The sequence below is a fragment of the Lepidochelys olivacea genome (assembly GCF_965140295.1).
Source record: "Lepidochelys olivacea isolate rLepOli2 genome assembly, chromosome: 1".
Taxonomy (NCBI): Eukaryota; Metazoa; Chordata; order Testudines; family Cheloniidae; genus Lepidochelys; species Lepidochelys olivacea.
This window is the reverse complement of record NC_140411.1, coordinates 121433977-121458050: the sequence shown is the minus strand read 5'-3', so window position 1 is coordinate 121458050 and position 24074 is coordinate 121433977. Positions and strand designations below refer to the sequence as shown.

Sequence of the window (24074 nt, the reverse complement as noted above, 5' to 3'; positions counted from 1 at the left end):
CATCCATATACCCTACTCCTCTCCACACTCCACTTTTAAACACGGATATGTTGACGTGTATAAATAGAACACAGATAAATATTGATACGTACCAACATTTAAAAGCTGAACATTGCAGGAGAATAAGGGGCTTTGTGGGTGTCTGGGTTGGTGGGTGGGAGAAGCTCAGTGAGCAGGAAGGAGACTGAACAGGAGTGAGCAGGGCGTTTTGTGTAGAGGAAGCTATGGAAGGGATAGAAAAGAGGACTTTGACGTGGACCTGGGAAACAGTGTGTCTGAGGGGGGAAACGGGAGCAACAAAGGAAGGAAAATACATATTCACCTGGACAGATACCAACACTGATGACTTTCAGCACTGATTAACACTTCCTTAACACTTGGTATATCTCCCCCCCCGAATAGAAGTCTCCATTAAATACTGTTGAGGTTGACCAAATTAATGTTCCACAATCATTAAAAACCATCACCACCACAAACAGGAAATATGTAGCTACATCCTTCTCGGCAACCTACAACCATTATTTCATCTTCTTCGCATTACCTTCCCCATATCTCTTGCCTCCACCTCCATGCAAAATATGCAGTCCCTTAACGCCAATCACAAGTATCAAGACTGAAAGATATAATTGTATTTTTCCTCATTACACCATAGATATCGGTATTACAACCAATAACTTCTCTGACAGGGTCGGGCCAGATGGCTACAGGAGAGTAATTTTTTTTTTTGAAGCAAAAGATGTTTTTATTTGCATAACACACTTACAAAGTAAAAACAGCAGCATACGCAAGGTGTAACACAGTAACCAATCACAATTGTTTTCTCATTAGCTTCAGGGGAGGGAAGTGTTCAAGCTTGCCCGGGCCCAGAGCAGGGGGCTTCCTCGACTCTTGTGGTCTTCCACCCTTCCGAGTTACCTGGCGCCACGCCCGAGTGTCACCAACAATTCCCTCCTCTGAAAGCACCCAACCAAAGGGGCAGGCTGTGGGGTGGACAATCCAGGGGGGGAGGGACACGTGCACCCATGTGTGAAAGGATCCCTCTAAAGTGGTAGTGTCCGCAGCAGCAATGGCTGGGGCTGGGGTCCCTTACTCTCTTCCCCCAATCAAAGGGTCAAACAAAGGGACCCGGACGGGGACACCGAGCAGAGAACCTCGGACAGCACCCACCGCTCCTCAAAAGCGTCAAGGGAGTCGGTGGACGCCGCCCAGAGGAACTCCGCCCGGATACGTGAACGGACCGAGAATCGGAAAACAGCCCCACAGTCACAGGAAACTCCATCGGCCAACCTCCTCTCTCTGGTTTTATAGATGGCCGTTTTAGCCAGGGCCAGGAGGAGGTTAACTAGGAGATCCCGCGACTTTGTGACGCCACGGATGGGGAGTGCATAAATAAAAAGGTGAGGGGAAAAATGTAACCAAAAACATAATAGGAGATTTGTGAGGAGCTGGAACAGGGGCTGCAGCCTGGCGCACTCCAAATATACGTGCGCCAGGGTTTCCCTCACACCGCAAAAGGGACAAGTATCTGGGATGGGGTTGAACCACGCCAAGTACGTGCCCGTGCTCACAGCTCCGTGAAGGAGCTGCCAACTGATGTCCCCAACGGGCCTCGGAACCAAGGTGGAATATAGGCTGGCCCACCGGGGCTGCTCACCCTCCAAAGGTGGCAGAAGGTCTCACCACTTTATGTCGGGGCGGGACACTAGGGTGAGGGCGTGGAGGGTGTAGAGCATGAGCGTGTATAGATGTTTCCTCGGTGCGGTTTGGAAGCATACCAGCTGCAGTTCATGCAGCCAGCTAGCCGTAAAAGAGTGAAGGGGTCAATTGGGTCTATGGGGTAGGGGTCCAATTAAAAGGTCTGGCGGGCGTGGGGTAGAGGGTGGGCGGGGCATGCCCTCGAGCAGGACTCGATCAAGGTAAGCTCTAGCAGCGGGCGGCAAAGCGGCCTTCACCTCCTGAAGTATGCGCCGGGGGGTACGAGGTCTGGAGAGCCCCATGCGCCGAGCAAGCGTCAGGGGATCCAGCCAGTCTCCCCGGTCGTAGTCCAGGAGGTCTCCAACTCTTGTGACTTCTGCCAGGATCAAGCTCTGGTGCACCAAGCGGGACTCCGCCACCTGCACATGGAGCTGGGGGTTGTGTAGCAGGGGCTCCGCAAGGAGATCTGCCCCCTCGGTGGCCGCCATGGACCTGGTCCTTAAAAACCGTTTCCAAGTCCAGAGGAGGTCCTGGTAGAAGACCGGCAGCCCAGAGAGGTCTCACGGAAGACCTCCCGGACAGATATAAAAGAGCTGCCGGTCATATCGGAGCCCTCGGATGCGGCGCAGGATGGCATGCGCCAGTATGCTCCACGCCGAACTGCCTGCACTATAAAGGAGCCTCTGTAGGGCCTGGAGGCGGAAGACGCAGACCTGAGTGTGCAGACACTTCATCTACCCCTGAAGGAAGGAGGACAGGGCCTGAAGAACCCTACAGGGGCCCAGTGCATTCCTGACCAAAAGAACCCCAGAATCGATGTCCGGAGGTTGGTCAGGAAACCCGGGGCTGGGACCAGGGTGTTGAGCTGATACCAGGGCTTGGACAGGACTAATTGATGAAGCACCAGCGCTCTCCCACGAAGGGAGAGACATCAGAGTAGTCCCGTCCATTTCCGGAGCCGCTCTATCACCCCGCCCTCTAAATTTTCCCAGTTCTCCAGTGGAGAGGGATGCGTGGCAGAAAGGTAAACGCCGAGGTAGAGCAGCGGACCCGCGCTCTACCGGATGGTTTGAAGCCAGTCTCCTACCACCAAGCCAGAGCTCTTGACCCAGTTGACCTGGGCAGAGGAGGCTGCCGAATAGATGGCCTGGCAAGCCTCCACCCACGCCAAGTCGCCCGAGTCCTGGACCACGAAGAGCACGTCATCAGCGTATGCTGACAGGACCAGCCGCAGCTCCGGCTCCCGCAGCACCAACCCTGTCAACCTCCTGCGGAGGAGACAGAGGAAGGGCTCGATCGCCAGAGCGTACAGCTGGCCCGAGAGGGGGTACCACTGCCGTACTCCTCGCCCAAAGCTGACCGGTTCAGTCAGGGTCCAGTTGAGCTTAACCAGACACTCTGCGGAGGCGTACAGCATCCGGAGAAAACCCACAAACTGGGGTCCGAAGCCAAACGCTCGCAGAGTGTTCAGGAGGTACCCATGGTCCACCCTATTGAACACCTTCTCCTGATCTAGGGACAGGAGGGCGAACGACAGACTATTTCCACGCCAGAGTTCCAAAAGGTCCCGAACCAGAAATAGGTTATCAAAGATACTGCGGTCCGGGACAGTGTAGGTCTGGTCTGGGTGGATTACGTCCGCCAGCACAGACCCTAGCCGCAGCGAGATTGCTTTCGCTACGATTTTGTAGTCCATGCTGAGGAACGAGACGGGACGCCAATTTCATAAATCGCAGAGGTCCCCCTTCTTTGGCAGTAGGGCGAGCACAGCTCGCCTGCACGAAAGAGGGAGGACCCCACTCTGCAGAGACTCAGCCCATACGGTGACTAGGTCTGGGCCAACGACGTCCCAAAACACGCGGTAGAACTCCACAGTCAGCCCGTCCATGCCTGGAGACTTATTAGTGGGCATATGACGGAGGGCTTCCGAGAACTCGGCTAGAGTGAGAGGCAACTCTAGCTGGTCTCGGTCGCTCGCGCTGACCATAGGGAGCTCCTCCCAGAGCACTCTGCAAGCTCCAGGGTTAGTCGGATCCGGGGAGAAAAGACTTGTGCAGGAGGGCCCGAGCCTTCTACGCATCTCCACCGGTTCCGTGAGGGGGGTGCCGTCTTCTGCCAGGAGGCAGGTGACGTTTTTCTTGGCTCTCCTCATTTTCGCTAGGGCATAGAAGAAGCGGGAGCCGCGATCCATCTCCCGAAGGAGGCGGATGCGGGATCGAACAAAGGCGCCCCGGGCCCGATGGTCCTTGAGGGCCCGGAGCTCCTCCCACTTTTCCCGGCACGCTCCGCAGAGGAGCGGGTCCTCGGGGCTGGCGGCCAGATGCCTCTCCAGCTCTAAGACCTCCCGTTCCAACTGCCCTATTGCCGCATTTCTCCGTCGGCCGGCGCCCCGGGTGTAGTCGCGGCAGAAAAGCCTGGCAGTCCAACCGGGAGTGGCTCAACCGATGGGCTTCCACCCAGACAAAGGTGAATGTGGAAGTGTCATCCGGGTGGTGGTCACGCCAGGTGTCCACCAGGGAGTGATGTTCAACTATCTGCCGGAGGATATCCGCGGCGGCTGGGCACTGCTCGGTCCCCAAGCGGTCTCGCTCCTCGAGGGTGGTATTAAAATCCACCCCCAGGACCAGGCACTTGTGAGAATCTAAAGTGCCAAGGAAGGCGGATGCCTGCTGATAGAATTGCAGCCGCTCCAGGCCCAATGTCGGGGCATAGACGTTAACGAGGTTAACCACGAGCCCCTCTATACGGACCCGGAGTTGCAGCAGGCGACCCTGCACGGCCTTGGTGACCCCTAGCACCTCGGGCCATAGGTCGGTGGAGAACAGGGTCGCCACTCCAGCCTGCCGAATCGTGGAATGGCTAAAGTAGACCCTGTCCCTCCACTCCAGCCACCAACTATCTTCGGCGGTCGAATCCGTATGGGTCTCCTGCAGGAAACTCACAGAGTATCCTCCCTCCCAAAGGAAGGAGAGCACCTGGGACCTGTGGAGAGCCATCCTACAACCCCGAGTGTTCAACGTTGCAATGGTGAGAGGTGTCATGGGGAGGGCCGGGGGGTGGGGGGATCCTCACTGGCAGGGACGCTCGCATCCCCCAGCAGGCCGCGCAACAGTCCCTGACCCATCCCGTAGGTGAGTAATTGGTCACGGAAGACGCGGACCCGCCAGTAGGCCGCGGCATCCTGCTTTCCGGTCCCTTTACCTTCCCCCATGAGGGCCCTTGTGACCCAGAGGATTTGAAAACAATCCCCCTGTCGCTGGAGAGCAAGCTGTATCTTGTTGCGGGAGCCACGGACATCCTCTAAAAACTTCCGCAGCTCTCCTCGCAGCTCATGGGGGGGGTGGGGTTACAGTTTCCCGGTTGTTCCCTGGCAGGGCCCTTGGTGCAGCCCCGTGGCCCACTAAAACGGGCAAGCAGAGTGCGGACCCCCGACGGGGTGCCTGATGGGCTGGAGCTTCTAGGCCCGCCTCAAACCCTGGGGCGACAGGGGGCGGTGGAGGGAAAATAGCAGCCCCTAATGGGTCGGGGCAGGAGAACACAAAGGCTGCTCACTGGGGGTCATCGGTTGCAAAAGGGAAGGAGACAGCCCCGGGGCGGCGATAACATCACAGGAGGTAGACTGGATAGGGGTAGGGGCAGGGGCGAGGTTCTGGGTTTCGGGAGGCAAGCAGCTGGATGGTGGCGCCTCCCGATCAGGCTCGAGGGTTAAGGGGGTAGGGAGGGAGCTTTCAGTGATACCGGGCGCGGGCTCTATGGTGGATTTAGCAGCTACAGCATCAGGAGGTGGATTATCTTCTGTTGGGCCCCCGCCTGGGAAGGAAATCGATTGCTCCGCAGCAACAGGGGGTGCCCCTGGCGGCTCATGTCCTGGCCGCGTGCCGCTGGCTGTCACCTTAGCAGGCTCGGTGGTCGTCAGCGGGGTGCCATCAGTGGCCAGGTCGATGGAGGAGTCCAGGGGCTCCTCAGAGGCGGGAGCAGAAACAGCAGTTGGGGGAGGGAGCATGGGGAAAAGAGGGGTGGAGTGAGGTCACCCAAATCAAGGTTTGCTGGCAAAAGGTTGTCCTCCCCCTGAGTGACCGGGGTCAGATCTAGGGCCTCGATCTCCTCGAACATGGAGGAGAGGACACTTTCCATCGCCCCAGGGTTCTCCCCGCTGGCACCCGCCACGACAGTTGCCTCGGGGTTCATGGGGGCTTCGAGTAGTGTCAGGATAGAAGGGGCTTCCTCAAGGGTCTCAGTGGGGAGGGGAGACACTACCTTCCGGTGCTACCACGTCGTTCCTGGCCGACACCAGTGGATGGGATGCACTCGTGGGCAAAACGGAAGGTTCGGCATCGGTGCCCCCCTTCCTGGTCTTCCAGGGGGCCTCCGCCTCGGGTAGATGAGGCGGAGCTTGAGCCTTCCGCTTGCCTCGCTTCCCCTGGACTAGGGCCCAGCCCTCCATGGCATCACCTGGGGGCTGGTCAGCAGGGGTCATCTCAGGGGGTAAAGACGATGGCTCAGGGGCTTGGGGGGGGACGACGGTGGGGCGGCATAAGGGAGGGAGGATTCTCCCTGGGGCAGGCTGTCTCCCATGCCTGGTGGTATCTCTGCCACACCCTCCTCCATAGGCCCTGCCAGATTGTCAGCAGCGAGGGCGGGGCTCTCCCTCTTGTCTGGGCATTGTAGCGGAGGTGCCCCTTGGGCCTGAGCGAGAGAAGTAGTGGTCCGAAGAGGAGGGGGGGCGGGTTCAGGTATTGGGCGGCCAGGGGCGTCGGCAATGATGGGGCCGATGTCCTGCCGGGTCTCGGGACCCCTCCACGGTGATTTGTAGATTCCCCGGGAGGTGTTCCTCCAGTAGACGGCTGTTTCCCTTCCTTGTCCGGGCTTTCTTTTTCTCAGCTCCAACATTCCAGGGATGCCGGAGCAGATGATAAGAAATTCTCTCAGCCGGAGACGGGTCCACAAACAAACAGCAAGCGGCTGGGTCTGGGTCCTTCCACTCCCCACCTCCGGGGAGCGGGTCAGCAGGCCCCCCCCTCTCTTGGGCGGGGGTTTCAGCTGGAGCGGCAGCAGCATCTGAGGGCAGGCAGGAATGGGGTGGGGGGGGCTAATAGCCGGCCAGCAGCCGGCCAGCACTCTAGCAACAGCAGAGAAAGAAAAAAAAACGAACAAAAGACAAAAAAGGGGGAGGGCGTCTGGCCCGGTCGGGGGGAAGCCAAAGCAGGGGCAAAAAGCAAGAAAAGCCCAGGCCAGAGGGCAGCAGTAGGAGAGCAGGCTAAGTAGGTCCCTTTTCCCTGGGTAAGGTAACAGGGAAGAACAATCAGGAACTTTCTGGAAACAATTAAGGCAGACAGGCTGATTAGAACACCTGCAGTCAATCAAGAAGCTGCTAGAATCAATTAAGGCAGGCTAATCAGGGCACCTGGGGTTAAAAAAGGAGCTCACTTCAATTTGTGGTGCATGCGAGGAGCTGGGAGCAAGAAGCTGAAAGTGAGAAGGTATACTACTGGAAAACTGAGAAGCATCATCAGACATCAGGAGGAAGGTCCTGTGGTGAGAATAAAGAAGGTGTTGGGAGGAGGCCATAGGGAAGTAGCCCAGGGAGTTGTAGCTGTCACAGGAGCCACTGTAGACAGCTGCAATCCACAGGGCCCTGGGCTAGAACCTGGAGTAGGTGGCAGGCTCGGGTTTCCCCCCATCCTTCCTACTTGATACCGGAGTTGAACTGGACTGTGGGTTCCACCAGAGGGGAAGGTCTCTGGCCTGTTCCCAATCCACTAGGTGGATCAGCAGAGACTGCGGGGATTATTATTCTTCCTTTCCCCATGCTGGCCAGTGATGAGGCTAACTGAGTAAACGGCAGATTTGAGCTGTGAAAGTGGCCAAACTGAGGGCTGCTGTGAACCTCTGAGGCGAGAAAATCCACCAATAAGCGCAGTACCCACCAAGGCAGAGGAGGAACTTTGTCACACTTCCCATAAAGAAACTCTTATTGCAAAGTATTTCCACTTTCAAAAATGTGCTCCATTAACAGTCATCTAGCACAATACATTTAAATGGGTGAACTAAATATCCCCCACGCAAGTCTTCAACTTCAGAAGAGTATCAATATGTTATACAGGAGGTCACGCTAGATGATCACACTGGTTCCTTCTGGCCTTATAACCTATGAAACATTTTCCATCATTAGAAAACGTTCCTGTCTAACCACGCTACATGGTCAGCAATAGAGACTGCCCATTTGCATAGACATAGAGAAGAAAGACATGTGGGGGAAGTGGTAGATGTGAGCAAGATAGTGTGGAGAAAATAAAATCATAATTCTGGGTTTCAAGGGATGGCTTAACTGGGGCCTTCCTGGATTTTCAGTGGTTTTGTTGGTACAATATTCATAATTGTTTTTAACTACTTATTTCATTTGTGAAAATTAATCATAATTAAGCAAGCATAATTTATTTTTGCGCATAGTAATTTTAAAAAAAAAATACATGAGAAAAACATCTATTTTTCCATGATCAATTTTCATAGTAAACAGATTTAGTATCTGGGACAGTATATTTTTATGCCAGTTTTGCAGTGCTAAATATCTTATTTGCACGTCACCCACAACCAACATCTGGTTCTACAGCTGTCCCTGCAGAAGCTAATATAGGAACTCTTGTTTATTTCTGTTTTGCTTTATGTTGCTGCTTCTGAAGCTATAGCAAATTCCTATCTGTAATTCTGATTCATTATGGTGATAGTCTACATATCTCCTCTAGGATCTCCTACTTTTATATTAATTAATTTGCACAGTGCACTACCATTATTAGTTCAGTTACTTCCAGACTTTAATTTACAGAAGGTCTGTCCCTTCCCCCTTTCATTTTCTTTCTGAACAGAGTAAATCCCTCAATTCTGAGCTGCCCAGTTGCTTTCACTTTCCCACCATCTGTTTCTATTAATAAAATGTTGAAATTCTCTTTGCATTCACAGTTCCAGGTCCCCTATTTTTTTATTGCCTTGCTTCTTGAAATTATATGAATATCTAAACTCCTTTGTGATTTTACTCCCATAATTCTGGAGGATCTTTTAATATTCCCTCCCACACCCCACTATGTTACTAATACAAATTGGTAGTTTTATCGCTGTCTGACCCATTGTCAAGGTTCCTTCCCCACTCTGAACTCTAGGGTACAGATGTGGGGACCTGCATGAAAGACCCCCTAAGCTTATTCTTACCAAGTTAAAAACTTCCCCAAGGTACAAACTTTGCCTTGTCCTTGAACTGTATGCTGCCACCACCAAGCATTTTAAACAAAGAACAGGGAAAGAGGCCACTTGGAGACGTCTTTCCGCAAAATATGCCCCCAAACCTTACACCCCCTTTCCTGGAGAAGGCTTGATAATAATGCTCACCAATTTGTACAGGTGAACACAGACCCAAACCCTTGGATCTTAAGAACAATGAAAAATCAATGAGATTCTTAAAAGAAGAATTTTAATTAAAGAAAAGGTAAAAGAATCACCTCTGTAAAATCAGGATAGTAAATACCTTACAGGGTAATCAGATTCAAAACATAGAGAATCCCTCTAGGCAAAACCTTAAATTACAAAAAGACAGCTTATTTTACCAGCCATTAAACAAAAGAAAATTAACGCATTTCTAGCTCGATTTACTAACTTTACAGGAGTTGTAAGGCTGCATTCCTGATCTGTTCCCGGCAAAAGCATCACACAGACAGAAAAAGCCCTTTGTTCCCCCCCACACACTCCAGCTTTGAAAGTATCTTGTCCCCTCATTGGTCATTTTGGGCCAGGTGCTAGCAAGGTTATCTTGGCTTCTTAGCCCTTTATAGGTGAAAGGGTTTTGCTTCTGGCCAGGAGGGATTTGATATCACTGTATACAGAAAGCTGGTTACCCTTCCTTTTATATTTATGACACCCATTCATCTTGTTTCAAATGATTTTTAATCTCTTTCCTGACTTCTGCATGGACTTTATTTTCCCTTTTCCCCATCCATTAGTTAAACTGTCCCACACAGAAGTCTCTCCTCTTAACCAGCACACTGTTCAGATGCAGTTCATCCCACCTGCCTAATGTAAACTCATTTTCTTCCAATTAGAACCATAATGCCCATTTCTTAACCTTTCAGACTCTGCAGGCAGAATTGCATTTCTCAGAAAATTACAGATGGCTCCACTTTCTTTCACTTCAGGGATTTGTATTTATTTCTTTCCTTCTACCCCAAAATCAATTGGCACACTGCTTAGGAGGGTTGAAGATACACACCCTCCAGACCCATTTAATGTTACTCTAGAGACAGGGACTGTCAAAGGGAAGGGGAGGTGCTTCATTTTCCTCATGGCTGGGCAGGCTGCCTCCACAGCACTCCCAGCCCAGAAACCAGGGAAGAAGGGCAAAGGCAAAAATGGTTTATACCACCTCTGGGTTCCCCCAATCCCTGGGGCTGCCAAGGGTCAGTTTGACCCCTAGCATAAATCAGAGCTGCCACAGACTCAGTCTAATTGACAACAGCTTGCAATGGCTCCCAAAGGGCCATTGTAGCAGACAGGAACAGGCAGTGCACAGTGTGCCCCAGACATGGCTCCCTGCACATCTCCTGTGTGCTTGGAACGGGTGGGGGTGGCACAGAGCTGGCTGTGGCAATTCCCCAGCTTGCCACTTTGGCCAGATTTAAGGCTTCCTTATGAGAACCTGGCCCAGAATCTCTCACTCAGAGTCCCCATATTGTTCTACTCCTGGTACTCCCCTGCAGGGTCTGTTCCTTACAGCACTCTTTACTAATCCCTCAAAACACTTCCCAAGTGTTTCCCTGAGTGAATCAATATGGGTAGATATTACTGTCCACTCCCCAGTCCAGATCAGGAAGCTTGCACATAATCTTGCATCATGAACACCTAAAGCAATGAATCATGTACAATTCAGTCTCACCACTATATGAATCTGCACACTTTTAGGAGCCCAAGAAAGGTGGATTCATACTATCAAAGGGACACAGGCTTAAACACTACAGTGATGGGCAGTCTAGAAAACCCAGAAATTGACAGATTTGATAGAATTCCCAGCTCTTCCTCTATACTCAAGAACTGTTATCTTTAATGGTGCCTCAGCTCATAACTTTACTGAGAGTCGCACAATATTTGGGGGTTTTCCTTAAAGCCCAAGATCCTGGAATCATGCTATTATGTGAGACTCTCCACTTTCATTTTAAAAAATAAGCCTTTAGGCCTTCATGGTTGTGGAAAAGAGCTTGAAAATGTGATTCAGTGAACCCTAACGGCTCAAAAGCCAGGATGCAAATACAGAATGCAAGATGTACTATTTTTAAGCCACTCATGATTTTGGGGGCTCGACTCATGGTTTTTGAGCAGAGGGTTGGCAGTGGTGTTAACAAACATTCCCCAAATTCTCCTTCACCTGTTACAAATAAAAGCCAAGTCCTGCAACCTCAACTGGTCAAAAGAGAATTATTCAACACCTGTTTTTCATTTGGGGCTTGGAGGCTCTCAGAGCTCAACAGTTTCAAAGAAAACCCCTCTGCTTCCAACACCACCCAGACAGGATCATAATCAAACTACAGATACCAACCTGAGGTGTGACCTTCTTACCCAGGGAACAAGAAATACTCACAAATGATGATGAGAGAGAAAAATGCACATCAAAATTCCTAAGCTGAGAGCCATCAGAGTGGCCCCTACACAATGGTCACTCAGGAGGAACTCTGCTTCCATGCTGCAGCTCCAAGGGAGGTGCATTCTCTCCTTCTACAGCCACCCCTCCAGCAAGCCCAACTAATCAGACCTGCCATGGAGGAAGGAAGATACGGTTCTAAGGGGTTATTATACCAGACATTACCTCTTTTTTTGATCCTCTGATCTCCATCCGGGCGGCTTTTTGAAATATGAAAAAATGTCTGGGATTTTTCCTTGTTCACTGCAGATCAGAAAGAGCTGTTTCTGTGCCCCAATTGGTCCCTCCTCTGCATATGCAGCTGCTGGCCCCGCCCAGCCTGGCCCTGCCCACCAGCTAAGCGGAGCTGCCAAGCGCCTCTTGGCCAGGCCGCCTATCCTGCTGTGGGGCCTCAGAGCCCTGCCAGGAGGGCGACAGGGCCAGGCCCTAGCTCCCTGCCCTGGGGATGGGGAGAGGCCCACAGAGAGGTGCTGACTGGTAGGCTTGCGCTGTGTCCTAGGCCTGTGCCAGCCGCCCTGCCATGGAACGACACTGCCACCCATCTCAAAAGTAAGGCCACAGGTACCCCCTCCAGCACCTCCCAAATACCCCTCCCAGTACGCACATCCCCCTCCTGCATCTCCCAAATACCCTCTCCAGCACCCCCTAACTGCACCACCCCCTCCCCAGCTCCTCCTCTCTCCGGCAGCATCCTCTATTTGGGAACTTAAAATATGGTAACCCTGTTCTAAGAAATTATAACCATCTCTATGACTAGCTAATTTGACCACACATGCACCTGCATTTTGCCTTCTTCATACAAAAGCAGATCACCCAACAGAAACTGAACATGTTCTGTGGGTTCTAATGCACTGAGGCTGAGGGCTATTACATCCTTAGTGGATAAGAAGCATTATCTGGTGCTGGATTTGAATCCACTATTTCCTTTTTGCTACAGCAATTCGGCTATACAACACATCAGTTGTAAGTGCAGTAAAAGCTGTCTGTTAAAGACAAGTGACAGAAAACTATAGATTAGAAAAGAGGTAGGTTACTCCTGGCAATATCCTGTTGGGATCAAAGAGCTAACTTCAAGGGGTTAATTCAGTATTGTGCTGGAGGGGGCTTGTGGCAGGCCCTTATAAAAATTCTGCCACTAAAATGAAGGCCAGTTTGGGAGGATTTCCTTATCTCTGACAAACTCTCCATTACATCCATCCCTCCTCTTTGTAAACATGCCTGCCTGCCACACATGGCTTATCAAAGACTGGGGGGCAAGGGGCACAGCCCTGGGCTACTTTTGTGTGTGTCTGGAGAGAAAGAGGCAAAATTCCACACACGTTGCCACATGGAAACAGAGAAATTTATTTTAAGGACCAAAAAAGGGGGATTTGCAGTCACATCTTGTTCCTGTTCTTCTCTTTTTTCCTCCCTTTTTTTGCATCTGCCAAGCCATTTAACCCAAACAGGCTGCCACTAAGGCCAGCAGGGTCAGCCCCACATCCTTTTGTCTATCCTTGGACAGTCACATGAATAATGGGAACATCCAGATTTACTACTGTAAGAATCAATTGACTGATTAACTGACTAATGGGGGCAAGGGAGAAACTTCCACTCCAGGCAAGTTATAACCTACAGGGAAATGCTATGTGCATGGGCAGCAAAGATGTAATTCTCCCACAGGGGAATCTGTAAATTAACTTGGAGCACAGCAGTGGAGGTAAAGCAGGAAAATGGAACATTTTTCTGCTCTTGTGTCACATTTGGCCCCCTGAAATTTATAATTCTCTTGGCTAAGTAAGAAATAAGATTTATTAGCAAAATTTTGGGACAAGCTAAATGTCACCTGCTGCTACAAAAGCGAGGAAGAAAAGTAGTTTCAGATCACAAGATGGGGCTTTAGCATGTGTGCGTGTGAGGAGGAAGATCAACCCCAAACCACTGGTACCTTCCAATGAGGAAGGTTGATTAAAAAGCTTGTGTCCTCCATTTTATTTCCTTCCATTTGCACCCCACTTATTCTGCTTCACACTGCGTCTCTAGAGTAGCTCTTCTGTAACAACTCTGTGTATAGGAGATTGGCTTGGCAGCTGCTCAGGGGCAGAGCCGATACCCTTGCTCAGCAGGAGCCTAGTCTCCCCAGGCAGGATTATCCTGCTTGAAGATAAGTGGCATTGCAGTGGCCATTGAAAAGCAGTGCAATTCCCTGCACATACAGATAGCTAATTTAAAGCTCTAGTTGAGCCTGTGATGTTTCTAGAATGGCTTTATTTATGCTCTGCCAAATCACTGTTATAAGTCTAGTCATCCTATCTAATAAATGTTGATGCAGTTGCTAATTTTGGACCCAATATTACAGAGTACTGAACAGCGCAATTCCCCCCGAAATCAATAGGTTCCCACAGTACCTAGAGACAATGGGCTTTCTACCATTCCTGGGCTACTGTATTTTGACCAGCTGAGAAAACAGAATTACTGACCATTTTACCCAATCAAGACAACCTGTTTCAAAAACTATATATGTTTTTTTTCTGAATGACTGAAATTCTCTCAAAGTTTAATCAGTCAATAATATGAATTAAGGCTGCCACTTTTGGTTGGATGTATTCCTGGAGGTTTCATCACATGACACAATCTCTAACTAAAGATTCATCTTTAATTCCTGGAGACTCCAGGACAATCCTGGAGGGCTAGCAACCCTAACACAAATCCACCCAGCAATCTCAGTACAAGATTCATTTAGTACAGGAGACCACCTTTACATTTCTTATTAATTACATTTCGCTGTGCTAGCTTTTTATATATTATATAAACAAGAATGAGACATCCTTCTGGGCATAACAGATGGTTCTCTCCTGGCAGGAAGGCTTCTTGGAAACAGAGTTGTAGCCTGACCTTAGTGTATTTAGTATCGAACATTTGGATATTGAGACAGAGATCACAATGTCACGTAGAAAGCAACATGAAAACTCGATCTCTGTTTAACCTAGAACCTTTCACAAAATGAAGCAGGAAACTTGAATTTAAATCTTGTGTTGAAGGCCTTCTTATTGTAATGCAATTGGTACCCCTACACGTTAAGTAATCTTAATAAAAATATAGTTCTTACCAACTCCTCTTGGAAAGTGAAATATTTAACTTTGCTAAAATATAAGGGGCTAAACCAGGCCAAGTTAATATGGGGAGGGGAATCAACTATACCTTGTGAATTTTCTTCTTGCAAATATTTGAAATGTACAAAAGTTTTAATTTTACTAACACCATGAAATAAAGGTCTATTCCCTCAGGCTACTGTTTTGTCAGGTCTCATAAGCTAAGCAGGATCAGGCCAGTTCATTATTTGAATGATCAAAAGCCTAGGTACTATTGGCAGTTCATTTGGTAGCACTTGGATCTTTGAGTTCATACTGAACAAATGTTTTTCCATGGTGTTCAGAGACACTGTGCTGATCACAGTGCCATGTGTTATAGTTTTGGGAAGAGTGGAGGAGCCTGAGGAAGATGTTATGACACGGGACATAACACAGAGATCCTGGCACTTCACATTCTTTAATGTTCCCATGGCACCTAACAAAAGGGGAGGTGCCATTGTGTTCTCACCAATGCACACTACAAGTATTATTAAGGTTGCCTGACACCTCCCATTACAAGACTCTATTTTCAGTTGCCTATAACTTTGCCAAACTTTAACCATGTGGGCTGAAGTTTCCCATGCCAAAATGGTTCAGCTGTAGCCCGTTTCCAAAAACAAAGCTAGGAAAGAATACATTTTGTCTATATTTAAAAAATTATTGCACCCTTTTCTCTGAAATGATCTAATGCCCCTATGCTACAGGGCAGGGATTTGAAATTTGGCAAGGGGGGTGGGGGTGGCCTTTGTGTCAGGGAGGTGCCCTTTGACATCCCAGGGGAAATCAGCCCAAATTTAGACATGTTATAAACCATTGAAAAAAAACTGCAGTTCACACCCGCCCACTAGACTTAGCTAGAGCTTAAACAGCAAAAATCTCCAAAGATTCCATCCTCACTGAGCATGCTCGAGCCTCTCAGTTCTTAGGGCTGACCAGACTGCACATGTGCCATCCCCACACTGCAACTGAGCATGCTCCAGCCCAGGGCTACCAAGCTGAAGCTGGACTTTCCCTATTTTATAATGGCCGCTCCCAGCTGCTCTGAGAGCAGGGGAGCCTGTGCTTTCAGTGACTCCCTGCCACCCCCACCGGCGCCTGATCAGCATGAAGGAAGAAGCCATCTGATCAGGGGAAGAGAAAGGAGTAGATTGGAGTGAGGAGTCTGGTGAGACTGGAACTGAATGAGGGAGAGGAACTGTGCCCGGGAACTGAAGGGGAGACTGGAACTAGTTACACAAGAAGCCTGTGATGAAAACTGGGATTGGACAAGATGAAGCTGGGGTGACTAGGAGAGACTGGGAAGAGGAACCAGTGGAGCTGTTAAACAGAGGAGAACTAGGATTGCCTGGGCAAAGAGACTGGGAGAAAGACTCATGGAGAAGGTGGGGTGGCTTGAGATTAGATGAGAAGTCTGAGTGGGGAGAATGGTGACACAGATCGGACAAGAAGCCAGGGTCGGGAGGAAAGTAGGACAAGGAGGTGGCCCTGAGTGAGACAGTGAAAAGGCTGACAATCTGACTGACACACACAAACAGAGGGTCCAGGTCCAGACTGTAAACCGCATAGGCTAGTTCTCCTAGCTTGGAAACTGGCTAGAGGTGAAAGTAGATAAGGGAAACAGGCATATAGGTTTCTGTTATTTTAAATCCACTTCCCTAAGCACTTTGCATACACATCGAAGGGTTTTGCCTGTTCCTTTTTTGCCTTCATAGCTTTCCACTAGTCAATCACTGCCCAGGGCCCAGATATAATTCATGAATCTTCAGTGGCTCACTACTTCCTCTGCTATCTCAACTACCATCTTCTTCCAATCTGACCATCTGTGTCCTCCAAACTTTCATTGGCCTGGTCCTGCAAAACACTGGAATGGTTGCAAAGTACAACCTGGAATCTGATCTGCATTTCTTTGCCCTTGAAATTCTCTACTGCTATAAACACTCTTGTTGTCTGGCTTCGTGATCTTTTTTACTTGAAGTTGTAACGTACCCACTAAAAGATAATCTGAGCCAACATCTGCTCCTCTGCTTACTCTGACATCCCTCCAAAAAGATGTCCATCTCTTATTTATACACTCATGATCTATCTGGCTGACAATCACATTGTCTGGTGATCTCAATGTGACCTTGTGAATCCTCTTGTGCTAGAAGAGACTGCCTCCTATCTTTCGGAGGTTTGTGACACAGAAATTCAAGAACTGTTTGCCATATCAGTTTGGATACCTTCTGCTGCTGTGCCCATAACACCTTCCCAGCCAATAGAGCTGTTGCCAATTTGTGCATTGAAGTTGCCTATCAAGTTAATGTCATGGTTAGGCAAGCCATCAAATACTTGCTGCACCTGCGCAGAGAATGTATCCTTTTCACTGTCACCTACTGCATTTGTTGGTGCATATACTCGGATTATTGCATGCTTGACGTGTCTTGTTGGCTGTCTGCCTGTTCTGTTGTTCACTGGCTCCCACGCCAGCAGAGGCTTTGTTGTGATGTTATTCAACATAATTACACCTCTTTTGTCCATTCCACATCCCAAGTACAGTAGAACTGTTTAACCAAGCCTCCATTATCCGGCTCTCTGTATTAACCAAACCAACAGCTGCCTGGGGCTGTTAGCGGCTGAGGCTCCAACTGTCAGCATGACAGCAGGAGCCCCACTGCCCGGAGCTGATAACCTGAGCCCTACAACTCATTCTCTGGTTTATCTGGATTTTTGGTTATCCGACCTGGCCCCACTCAGATAATCGAGGTTTCACGGTGTAAGATTGTAGCACCATCACACACCATCTTCCCACTCCCTGCCCATCTTGTCTCACTGACACCAAGTATGGTCAGATGGTACTTTTTTCATTTCTCACATAACCTGTGCCAACTTTCCCAGACAATACAAAGAGCTGACAGAGCAGGACATCACAGAAGATATAACAGAAGGATATCAAAGAAAGCTCAGGTGGTTGCGACATGTATGCCCTATGGAACGAGCAAGACATCCTGTTGCTACCCAGTGGCACATACAGAGAAGAAGACAAAGAAATAAAGAGGAGAGGCAGGTAAGATAGAAGTGCCTAGTTTCAGGAGAAGGCTGAAGAGGCAGAGAAGCAACACAGAGGGGAAGACATCAAGCAGCTCTACAGAACAGTGATAGACCTCTCAGGAAGAACCAGACAGTCACAGGTTGTGCTTACCAGGGATTCTAGGGTACAGGCATTGAAAATGCATGAAGAACAAGCCAGACAATGGTGAAAGTTTCCATTCCATTAAACGGCCCAGGGCAGATCATGCTCAGGTTTAAGAGAAATGCCAGTACTAAATTAGAAACAGAAGAGGACCAACAATATCTAATTAAATTAAAGCAACAGTCCAAGATTTTAAACAGGGGAAAGATTTTTGTGTTTAACAGAATTCAACTTTGGCGAAAGAACAAGTGCCACAAGACTGGAAAGACAGTATCACGGTGTCATTGACAAAAAAGGGTGATCACAGTCGCTGAATGAACCTGGGAGCTATTGTACTGCTACCAACCTCGGGTAAAGTATTGGGCACCATTATGCTGAATGGACTGAAGTAGATGAAATATTAAGAGAAGAATAGGCTGGGTTCTATCCAGGCACATCACGTTGTGAACAGATATTCACCCTTTGAGAGATCGTCAGAAAAGCTGCTGCTTGGCAAAAGCACACCTTTATCAAATGTATTGGCTTTAAGAAAGCATTCGATACCCGGTGGAATATTGCTAGCTATGGGATCCCAGACAAGCTGATCAACATAACAAGTTTGTATGATGGAAGTATACGAGCAGTATAATCAGATGCAGGCCTGGGTGAGTGATTCGATATTGTGACTGGAGTTAGACAAGGGTGTGTGCTACCACCCATCATCTTTGCACTAGAAACACACTGAGTGATGAAGCAGGCAACAAAAGGCACCATGGGTGAAGTAAAATGGGTTAGTAGAGATGAGTTATACAACCTTGACTTTGCAACGGCAATCTTAATTCTGATATTGCCTAACTTTTTAATGTTTGACTTTGCAACCTTGATAATGTTCTATTAACACAGAAGTTCTGTATGTGAGAAAGATGTAAGTTATCACAAAGGATAAAAACCCAGTGTCTCACTGCCACCATAGTGAGCTGGCTTGCTTGCATGTACAGCATTGCCTTCTACTCTGCCCTCAACACTGTAACATTCCCAGAATCCTTGAGCTCAAGTGGCAGGGGCCTATGATTTTGGGGTAGGAATTAAATTCTAACCCTACTGTCCTCCTGAAGTTCCAAGTAGACATAAGGTGCATAATGATAAGCACAAAACCCCAGGTAGCCACAATTTTATTCAGGTGCATGATCCACAGAGAGCAGAGTGGTCCCATGTTACTGGCTTCCTGCTCCTGGTTTCCATCTGTTAAACTGGTTTTAAAGCCAGCTAAATGCATTAATTCCCTAGCAATTTGTTTTCATGTAACTGTCTATTGAGTGTTATATGATTGTGATAAAAGAGGGATGGGTCAACAGAATCATAACTGGAAGGGTAGAAGGTCCACAAAATAATCCCTTTTAACATAAAGACCATACTAGGAAAGCATTCAAGAAATCCTGTAGCAATTGCTGTTGTGGGTAGCTTTCCAAAACAAGGCCAGATTTTATAGAGTGAGACACGTAACATTTCCACAGGATTTGACATGAAACATTCTTTTAATAAATGCTATAGTGTTTGTTTAAATAATATTGATACACAGAAAACTGCCAGCAGAACTTGCAACACACTTATCAGCCTCAACCTATGGTGAAAATACAGCTTTTAGATGACAGAATTCATACTGAATAATTTTCATGTTTCATGAAAAGCTACATGAAGAGGCTGTATAATGAGCCTTTCAAAACACCAACAGAAAGTTTTTGCATTGGCGTCAATTCTAGCTGCCGCCAACATACAATTTCAAAACCAAACCACTGCATTGCTGTCCTTCCTTCCAACACCTTCTTCACAGAAATTGCCTTCTAGATACAGACAAATTAGAAATTTAAAGTGCTTGTTCCTTTGTGTTCTCCATTAAAAGTTCACAATATTCATATTAATTATCAAAATGTAGTTTTGTTTTTCCTCAACTAATGTTTGGTCATTGCACTCATTGTTAAGGACAGACAATTTAGTTTATCAATGGGAGGCTGCATATTTAAAAATGCAAATTAAAGCAAGATTCGGTGTCTTTCTTAAAAGTGATACTCTAGCTCAACCACAATGTATGGACCTGATGCAAGAATTATAGGGTGAGGTTCTATGGCTTGTGTTCCTCAGGAAGTCAGACTAGATGATCACAATGGTCCCTCTAGCCTTAAAATTCTATGAAATATGGTATATAATCCACTTTGTTTGGCACCAGTAGTGATCTCAGCACCATACCATGCATAAAAATAAAGACAGTTCCTGCCCAAAGGAGCTTACAATTTAAAGATTACATGCATAGACAGACTGCACGGAGAAATCCAGGAATATGGGACAATTTAGTTTTCCCCTTCCCTCATTATTAATTCAGTTCTTGCAGGCATCAGAGAAGAAGTGTTTTGTTACTTTTTTTTTTTTTTTTTTTAAAAGGGCAATGTGAATGAAGAACCTGAGAGAGACCATTCCATGCATATTGGACAAATGCACAGAGTGTGCGGAAAAGAATGAACAGGGCACTAAGGCAGGCACATATTAAAAAGCCTGATGAAAAAACTGTTCACTTGATGCAGTTTGCTAATATTAAAATTTCACTACAGCTCTCATTCTTGAAGGTTATTTGTGAAAATACTTACAAAGCCTATATCCACACCACAGACCAGCAATGGTTAATGCTTTAAACGGAAGCAATGTTGAGCCATAGGACAACAGAAAGACAATACCTCATCACTAGCAGTAAAGAGATACTACGCTTTTTCCCAATGCAAAGCTTCTAACTGTGAAGGCAGAGTAGCAGAACCCATTCTTGGCAAAGCTAATAGTTCTCTGACTGCTATTACTCTCAGTGATTTAAAGGTTATGCATTAGAAAATTCCCTCCAGGAGAAATGCCAGTCACCAGATTCAATCTGTTTATGTTACACCTTAGCTTTGGAGCTGTACCTATTACAGGAAAGCTCACTTATATGGAGTGGTATTACCTTGCAAACAGCTTATTCAAATATAAGATTAGTATTTGTTTCTTAGCACTGAGAAAGAAAACGACACATTGTAGAAGTGTTTGCAAACAAATAGAGACATAATTCATAAGTTTATGATACAATGTGGTTTACTTCATTGTATTTGTAACTGCTCATCTACAAACTGCCCTAATTCATTCTAGATATGCTGCCAAGCAAAGTTAGGATCAACTGTAAAAATAAAACAATTTATTTTAAATTCTTCTTGAATCTTTGCACATACACTGTCAAGGATCAGAAACATTAGGGTGCAAAGTGTAATGTATAATTGTTCTTAAAATGCTAAACATAATTGTATTGTATATGTGGGGAAATGTATTTTCCCGACAAAGACATCTGTGTTTGTGAGCAGATGCCTTTCCTCAACTGCTCCAAGACACTGACCACTACCCCACCTACAGTCAAAGTTCACCCTCTTCCTGCTTTTTGACTTTCATTAACAACCAAAATGGATGAAAAAGTCTAGCCTAAGGCTGCTTCTAGGGTTCCTAACTTGGGGCTGATAATCAGCCTACCACTAGTTGCTCTATGCCCAGACCCCAGATCCCTCTGTCAGGAAAGACCAGCTTAGAAATTGGCTTCCTCTCTTCTTATTTCCTCCAGGATTGATATTTCTGGCAGAAGTTGTGGATCTAGGCCCACTACAGCCCAACTGCAGGGCTATTAACCCCTTCCTACACTGTTCACCCCATCACAAATTACAGTCTCCAAAGACTCCAGCATTGAGCCCTGAAAGACATAAACCATGAATCTCTTCCCATGGTATCTTTATTTCCCAAGTGTCCCATAAGTTCTACCTCCCTTGTCCTTCATTTCTCCTCTCTCTCTATTCTGTCCCTTCCTACTCCTGTTCTATCCACAGTACGGGAGGGCTGTTTCTTTCCACTCTGCTGGGTCTGGACTGCTCCACTACATTTGTCTGCAACATGTGAGCAGAACTGACAGCAATTAGAGATCGCGTCAACTTTCACACTGCAGACCTCACTATCAGCATGACAAAACTGCAGGACATGGCCAAGACTGTGGCTGTCATGATAAATGCAGGACAACTGAGAGGTACATATTCTTATCAATATGCAAGACGCTACCAGAATATCAATGGTCCCCTTTTAAATAAATGTATCCCATTTCTTTAGTAGTCTGTCTTAATGAGATTTCACTGTTTATGAGAATAGTATTGATTAATTGGACATACAGGTCCAAGGACTGTGGGCAAGATTCTGTGCCTTGCCTCTAAGTGGTAGATCAATGGAGGAGGAACAGTATTTTCTCTTGAAAGAGTATAGGATGAAGGCTCAAGAAGGATCTTTTAATTTTAAAAGGTCAATCCTAGGTCATAATTTATATGAGTGTAAACTGGAGCAGTCTACCATTTTGCGGGGAGGGGGCTCCAGTTCTAACAATAAGTAGATACTTCTCAATATTGAGAGATGGACATCATCATCATCTGTTCCAGGTTACTTACCCCACAGCTATGCTTACCAAACAAAGCCAGACTGTGGACAATATTTGGCAAAAGTATTTTTATTTTCTGAGACTGGGAGAATTCTCCAATCTCTTATAATAAGTGTTGATCAAGGATATTGGGCAGTAACTAGCATATTTACCTGGGCTTTTGCAGTACTGAGATAAGGGCAGTTCATGGGAATGGAGCTAGGACACCATCTTTTGAAGAGTCTCAGAAATACCTGTCAGGAATGGTTTAGTTATTCTGTAGCCCTACCTTGAGTGCAGGGGACTGGACTTGAAGACCTACTGAGGTCCCTTCCCGTACCATGCTTCTATGATTCTATGCGAATTAGGGGAGGGGGTGGAGGGCAAGTATTTCAGCGTTTCTGTACTGAGAAACTATCATTTCCAGGTTTGCCAGGCTGCCTGCTCTGGATTGCTCCCTGGACCCACAGCTCCTAGTCGTCATCTTCGGGTAACTAAATGAGGCTTAGATGCAGGTGATCTGTGCACCCGATCAAAGTCTGTGTCCCAAGGCAGCTTGATTAATATGCAATGAAGGAATCAGCATGCTTGCTAGGACGTTCATATTGCAGTGCTGAGATCTATCCCCTTTGTCCTGCAGGGCTTTTATCAAGTCAGGCAGGTTTTGCCTCCACCTCTTGTACAGCCCAGGATTGGTCTTCAAAGCCAAAATCTGTTCTTCAGACTCTGCTGTCCACACAGTCAGATCCTGCAGCATCATCTGAACTGTGTCCAGAAGGGACTGCATGCTGGTGATGTCATCAGAAGTAGTCCTGCACGAGTGAGCCTGCTACATGGTTGAGATTCCATTCTCAGTCTGCGTTTTGAGGGGCAGAGGTGTCATAGCTGTTTATATCAACTCTTTCAAAGTTCTTCTCTGATGGAGCGATTTGAAAGGTTCTGCTATCATCCCTGTAAGTTCAAGTGCTTCTTAAAACTGCTGTAGAAACTTTTTGGGTAAGGATGTTTTAGGTAAACACCTAATTTGTCTGGATCTTGATCGCAGAGTTCAGAATCAGGCAGCCATCTTCCTTCTACAGCTCAAATGACTCCTTGTAAGGATTATTTCATTCATATTTTCAAAAGGTACTAGTGCACATTAGGGATTATATTAAAATTTGATCATTAAAAACAAATTCACTCCAGTGTAAAGCTGTCATATGTCAGTCTTTAGGAAACATGTATGGCACAGGTGCAGACAGCTGAAAATAGAGTACTACAATAGACACTAAATGAACCTGGTACTACTGGCTGGGAGGGGAGCAGCAGCAAGCTCCACATCTCAATTTGGACTAGCCAACAAAGTGCTAAGGTTTAAAAATATTGAAGTTTATACACATGTAAAGACCTATTGCATTTCCACACCAGTCTCAGCTCCCCTCCAACATTTAACACTAGTGTTGAGTTTAGTGAGAAACTGAGAGGAAAATAATTGGCTTATATTCACCAAGGAGTTCTCAAGCCAAGCAACCTGTTGAACTGAATCTTCAGAAGAAAAACAGAGCTCAACAGTGAGCTTTTAAAAACAGGAGGTTTTGAGACAAACACAAGTGTAAAGCTGTTTTCCAGGACAACCTGCACTTTTAAACTCACGTCAGCTGACATGACTGAGTCAAGAGTTTGAATCAAATGCACATACCACCACCTCTATATCATTCCCTTTGGTTTAGAAAACCAAAATCAAAAAAGAATTAGATAAGTTAATGGAGGATAGGTCCATCAATAGCTTTTAGCCAGGATGGGCAGGAATGGTGTCCCTAGCCTCTGTTTGTCAGAAGCTGGGAATGGGGGACAGGGGATGGATCACCTGGTGATTACCTGTTTTGTCCACTCCCTCTGGGGCACCTGGCATTGGCCACTGTTGGAAGAAAAGATACTGGACTAGATGGACCTTTGGTCTGACCCAGTATGGCTGTTCTTATGCAGACAGATCTCCGCTGTTGACATACT

The 24074-nt window shown here is 47.3% G+C and overlaps 1 protein-coding gene across 4 annotated transcripts in view; it reads right to left on the bottom strand.

Annotated features, from left to right (window-relative positions):
• Nucleotides 1-24074, bottom strand: part of INPP4A (inositol polyphosphate-4-phosphatase type I A) — a 206251-nt gene that overhangs the window by 180071 nt on the left and 2106 nt on the right. The gene's annotated exons all lie outside the window — the stretch shown is intronic.